This window comes from Ovis aries, chromosome 8, assembly GCF_016772045.2.
Source record: "Ovis aries strain OAR_USU_Benz2616 breed Rambouillet chromosome 8, ARS-UI_Ramb_v3.0, whole genome shotgun sequence".
In the NCBI taxonomy this organism is placed as follows: domain Eukaryota; kingdom Metazoa; phylum Chordata; class Mammalia; order Artiodactyla; family Bovidae; genus Ovis; species Ovis aries.
This window is the reverse complement of record NC_056061.1, coordinates 9,219,625-9,226,306: the sequence shown is the minus strand read 5'-3', so window position 1 is coordinate 9,226,306 and position 6,682 is coordinate 9,219,625.

Here is a 6,682-nt window from a genome sequence, read left to right as displayed (position 1 = left end):
GCCAAATCTAGTCTGTTGCCTGTTTCTGTATAGCTTATAAGCCAAGACAGGTGTGTACTTCATAAAAATGAGCAGGACCTTCATTTAAGGGTTGTTATTGTGCTACCAAAGGAATAGGAAGGAAGAGGGAGAAACTGAACTCGATTAATACTCTCTTCTGCAGGGATGACTCCGAGTGTTGTTTTGAGCTGGGATGTGTTGCTGTGAATGTGAGCAGACCTCAGAAGGTGGTACAACTTTGAGCAGGACAGCTTTCTCAGCTAAGGCAATCCTTGAAGAGGGATAATGATGATGACTCAAGATCCTCTTCTGTCAGCCCTCTCAGCAACTAGGGAACCAGTCCTTCTCCAGACTGGCCCATGACCTTCCTCAAGAGTCAGCCCAGAACAGTTCTGATGCCTTTTTCTAGCTCTGTCCTGAAGCTCCCTGGCTTCCTAACCTGGGAAGGCTTCCCTGTCCTTCACCATCTCTCGGAATTTGCTCAAACTCGTGTTCATTGAGTCAATGATGTCATCTCTCCATGTCCTCCTCTGTCACCTCATTCACCTCCTGCCTTCAATCTTTCCCAGCATCAGGGTCTTTTCCAATGAGTCAGCTCTTGGCATCAGCTGGCCAAAGTACTAGAGCTTCAGCCTCCATCCTTCCAATGAATATTCAGGATTGATCTCCTTTAGGATTGACTGGTTTGATCTTCTTGCAATCCAAGGGACTCTCAGGAGTCTCCTCCAGCAGCACAGTTCAAAAGCATCAATTCTCCAGCACTCAGCCTTCTTTATGAAGTCCAACTTTCACATCCATATATGACTACTGGAAAAACCATAGCTTTGACTATATAAACTTTTGTCAGCAAAGTAATGTCTCTGCTTTTTAACAGATTGTCTAGTTTTGTGATAGCTTTTCTTCAAGGAGCAAGCATCTTTCAATTTCATGGCTGCAGTCACCATCCAGCAATTTTGGAGCCCAAGAAAATAAAGTCTGTCACTGTTTCCATTTTTATTTTTTATTTATTATGATTATTAATTTTATTTTTTTACTTTACAATACTGTATTGATTTTGCCATACATTGACATGAATCCACCACAGGTGTACATGAGTTCCCAACCCTGAACCCCCCTCCCACCACCCTCCCCATATCATCTCTCTGGGTCATCCCCATGCACCAGCCCCAAGCATCCTGTATCCTGTATCGAACCTAGACTAGTGATTTGTTTCTTACATGATAGTATACATGTTTCAACGCCATTCTCCCAAATCATCCCACCCTCTCCCTCTCCCACAGAGTCCAAAAGTCTGTTCTTTACATCTGTGTCTCTTTTGCTGTCTCGCATATAGGGTTATCATTACCATCTTTCTAAATTCCATATATATGTGTTAGTATACTGTATTAGTGTTTTTCTTTCTGGCTTACTTCACTCTGTATAATCGGCTCCAGTTTCATCCACCTCATTAGAACTGATTTAAACATATTCTTTTTAATGGGTGAGTAATACTCCATTGTGTATATGTACCACAGCTTTCTTATCCATTCGTCTGCTGATGGACATCTTATCTTCCACAAAGGAGGCAAGAATATACAATGGATTAAAGACAATCTCTTTAACAAGTGGTGCTGGGAAAACTGGTCAACCACTTGTAAAAGAATGAAACTAGATCACTTCCTAACACCCCACACAAAAATAAACTCAAAATGGATTAAAGATCTAAACGTAAGACCAGAAACTATAAAACTCCTAGAGGAGAACATAGGCAAAACACTCTCCAACATAAATCACAGCAGGATCCTCAATGATCCACCTCCCAGAATACTGGAAATAAAAGCAAAAATAAACAAATGGGATCTAATTAAAATTAAAAGCTTCTGCACAACAAAGGAAACTATAAGCAAGGTGAAAAGACAGCCTTTGGAATGGGAGAAAATAATAGCAAATGAAGCAACTGACAAACAACTAATCACAAAAATATACAAGCAACTCCTGCAGATCAATTCCAGAAAAATAAATGACCCAATCAAAAAATGGGTCAAAGAGCTAAAGAGACATTTCTCCAAAGAAGACATACAGATGGCTAACACACACATGAAAAGATGCTCAACATCACTCATTATCAGAGAAATGCAAATCAAGACCACAATGAGGTACCATGTCACACCAGTCAGAATGGCTGCGACCCAAAAGTCTACAAGCAATAAATGCTGGAGAGGGTGTGGAGAAAAGGGAACCTTCTTACACTGTTGGTGGGAATGCAAACTAGTACAGCCACTATGGAGAACAGTGTGGGGATTCCTTAAAAAACTACAAATAGAACTGCCTTATGACCCAGCAATCCCACTGCTGGGTATACACACCGAGGAAACCAGAATTGAAAGAGACACATGTACCCCAATGTTCATCGCAGCACTGTTTCCATTTTTAAACCATCAATTTGCCATGAAGTAATGGGACTGGATGCCATGATCTTAGTTTTTCAAATGTTGAGTTCTAGGCTGGCTTTTTCACTCTCTTCTTTCACTTTCATCAAGAGGCTTTTTAGTTCTTCACTTTCTGTCGTTAGGGTGGTGTCATCTGCTTATCTGAGGTTACTGATATTTCTCTTGGCAATCTTGATTCCAGCTTGTGCTTCATCCAGCCTGGCATTTCACATGATTGTATTCTGCATATAAGTTAAATAAGCAGGGTGACAATATATAGCCTTGACATACTCCTTTCTCAATTTCGAACCAGTCCATTTTTCCATGTCTGTTTTTAACTGTTGCTTCTTGACTTGCATACAGGTTTCTCAGGAGGTAGGTAAGGTGGTCTTGTATTTCCATCTCTAAGAATTTTCCACAGTTTGTTGTGATCCACACAGTAAAAGGCTTTAGTGTAGGCAATGAAGCAGATGATTTCCTGGAATTCCCTTGCGTTTACTATGGCCCAACAGATGTTGGCAAGTTGTTCTCTTGTTTCTCTGCCTTTTCTAAATCCAGCTTGTATATCTGGAAGTTCTTGGTTCACATACTGTTGAAGCCTAGCTTGAAGGATTTTGAGCCCTGTAAGCATGTGAAATGAGTGCAGTTGTGTGGTAATTTGAACATTCTTTGGCATTGTCCTTCTTTGGGATCAGAACGAAAACTGACCTTTTCCAGTCCTGTGGCCACTGCTGAGTTTTCCAAATTTGCTCGCATATTGAGTGCAGCAATTTCACAGCATCACCTTTTAGGATTTGAAATAGCTCAACTGGGATTCTATCACTTTGACTAGCTTTGTTTGCAGTGATGCTTCCTAAGGCCCATTTGACTTCACACTTCAGGATGTCAGGCTCTAAATGAGTGGTCACACCATTGTGCTTATCTGGGTCAATAAGACCATTTTTTGTACATATATACATATATATAAATATATATATAGAAGCATATATAAATATATATTTGTATATATAAGTAAGTCACTTTGCTGTACAGTACAAACTAACGCAACATTGTAAATCAACTATGCTTCAATAAGAAAAATCAAACTAATTTTAAAATGTGAAAAAGAGAAGTGACTGTCAGTCTCAGGAGTGGAAGGGTCAAAATGAGAACAGCCCCTCTATGGGCCTCATCTGCTTCCTTGGTAGTGGTGAGTTCTCTACCCTCTGCAGGGGGCTCTGTTAAGATCTAACCCTGTAACCTACTGGGTAAAGTCATGTCATAGCAGGAAGGGGGAGTCTGGGCTCCCTTTTAAAGCTGACCACCACTCTCTCCCCATTACCATGAAATCTCTTTGATTAACCCTGTGATGTCTACCCTTAATCTTTTCTGCTAAGGTAAGCATCTTTTCTCATGCGTTGGCCACTTTTTCCTCTCCTACATAGCTCACTTCAGAGTTCATCTCAGCTGGTAAGGTGGTCAAGGTTACTCCCACACTAATACTGGATTATCTGCCCTCACCTCCCAGCCTCCTGGAGTTTGTGCTGTAAGTTTACAAAGACAGAGAGATGATGAGATTCTCTCACTCTCAGGGATGGTGCTCTGTGTCATAAGCGATCAGTAAATATTGAGTCAGTACAACAAATACGATTTCATAGAAAGATGAATGACTCACCAACACAGCAAGAATAAAGTGATCCACAAAGGTGGACCAGAGATCACGGTTCACAACATTCTCTAACAACATCTAGTTATGTGTTGTGGTTGTTATTGACTTCTTTCATTTATTTTATCTTTTTAAAAACCTAGAGCACCCCCCTCACTGGAATATAGGTTTCAACATCAACTTCATAGAAAATGTGTATCTATAGTACACATTGCTTGTGTTTCTAGTTATTCTTTAGTAACAAAAACCTAACATTTCTATAGTAGTTTCTGATTATTCTGTTTTTGTAGAAGAAAATTACTGCAGCTGGGTGGATAAAGGGTTAAAAAAAAAGGGTTGATTTGTGTCTGTGTATATTATGGCTCCTCTGTAAAGGAAATTATTCCTCTTGCAGTGATGTAAACCCTTAGCAGAAAATGAAGGGGAAATGAAGCCAATTTTCAGGAAAAGGTTCAGCAGATTTAGTGCTTGAATTGAGACAAAGTATCATTTAAAAAACACAACCGCCTCAAACACTTAATGAGATCAAAGTACATAGGAAAAAATACTGAATTATTATTTGCCCTAATTTGAAAAGATGAAAAATCAATCAAAGGTTAAAGCTAATGCTTCAAAACACACAAAATAACATTTATTTCTGGGTTTCCCCTTATTTATAGTGATTATTTGTTGGATAATTCATCTTGTCCTTTAGAGGAAAAGCCCTTGAGGTCAGAAACTGTGTATTCTTTATTGTTTTCCTTGCAAAAAGAACAGTCCCTGGCACCTAGGACTTAATAAGTGGAGAATTTTTTCAATATCACATTCCCATCAGAGTGTACAGACCCCAAACTAAAGTTTTACTGGGATAATTTTGATGGATTTTCTTCACATTAAAACACACATTGGATTCCCTGGTCCTTCAGTAGCTAAGACTCTGTGCTCTCAATGCCCAGGTTCGATCCCTGGTCAGGGAACTAGACCCCATATGCCACAACTAAGAGTTTGAATGTTGCAGCAAAAATCAAAGATCCCCCTGCAAATAAGACCTGGCGCAGATGGGTAGGTGGGTAAACAAATAAACTTTAAAAACCCACAGACATAAGTGTGGTAAGTCATTCTTCTCTCTCCCTATAATGAATCCATTATTTCAAGTTTTTATAGATGCTGTGTTTCTCTTTGATCTCTAGCATCTCATGAAATCTATCCTCACAAAATTTTATATCAATGTTTTATACCTTACTGTTAGTCATTTGTTTTACCTTCTGAGACTCGGTGAGAAGAGACAGCATTTTCATTTTTAACCTTGTTGCAGATGATAAAACCAAAGCTCCTTTTCCTAACAAAAGCAAACAGGAGTAGTAAGTAAGCCTGGAGTGATTTTCGTATCATGCAGGTAACTGCTTCCTGTGTTTTTGCAAAAGGCTGTGTTTAGACCTTGGAACATCTATGCGCACAGTCAAGGGTAAGTAAGTTGCGTGAAGACAGGCTCCAAAAGTTAACTGATGGACAAGTGAAAAAAAAAATTGGATATAGAGTTACAACTTTGAACGGAACCTATCATTTACATTTATTATAAACCATATTGTAATATCCATCCAAACTGTATCCATCAGAAACGCTGGGCTGGTTGAAGCACAAGCTGTAATCAAGACTGCCAGGAGAAATATCAATAACCTCAGATATGCAGATGACACCACCCTTATGGCAGAAAGTGAAGAACTAAAGAGCCTCTTGATGAAAGTTAAAGAGGAGAATGAAAAAGTCGGCTTAAAGCTCAACATTCAGAAAAACAAAGATCATGGCATCCAGTCCCATCAGTTCAGTTCAATCTCTGAGTCATGTCTGACTCTTTGCGACCCCATGAAGTGCAGCTTGCCAGGCCTCCCTATCCATCACCAACTCCCAGAATCCACCCAAACCCATGTCCATTGCGTCGGTGATGCTATCCAACCATCTTATCCCCTGTCGTCCCCTTCTCCTCCTGCCCTCAATCTTTCCCAGCATCAGGGTCTTTTCAGATGAGTCAGCTCTTTGCATCAGGTGGCCAAAGCTTTGGAGTTTCAGCTTCAACATCAGTCCCTCCAATGAACACCCAGGACTGATCTCTTTTAGGATGGACTGGTTGGATCTCCTTGCAGTCCAAGGGACTCTCAAGAGTCTTCTCAAACACCACAGTTCAAAAGCATCAATTCTTCAGTGCTCAGCTTTCTTTATAGTCCAACTCTCACACCCATACATGACTACTGGAAAAACCATAGATGGACCTTTGTTGACAAAGTAACGTCTCTGCTTTTTAATACACTGTCTAGGTTGGTCATAACTTTCCTTCCAAGGAGTTAGCGTCTTTTAATTTCATGGCTGCAATCACCATCTGCAGTGATTTTGGAGCCCCCAAAATAAAGTCTGACACTGTTTCCCCATCTATTTCCCATGAAGTGATGGGACCAGATGCCATGATCTTCGTTTTCTGAATGTTGAGCTTTAAGCCAACTTTTTCACTCTCCTCTTTCACTTCATCAAGAGGCTCTTTAGTTCTTCTTCACTTGCTACCATAATGGTGGTGTCATCTGCATATCTGACGTTACTGATATTTCTCCTGGCAGTCGTGATTCCAGCTTGTGCTTCCTCCAGACCAGCATTTCTCATG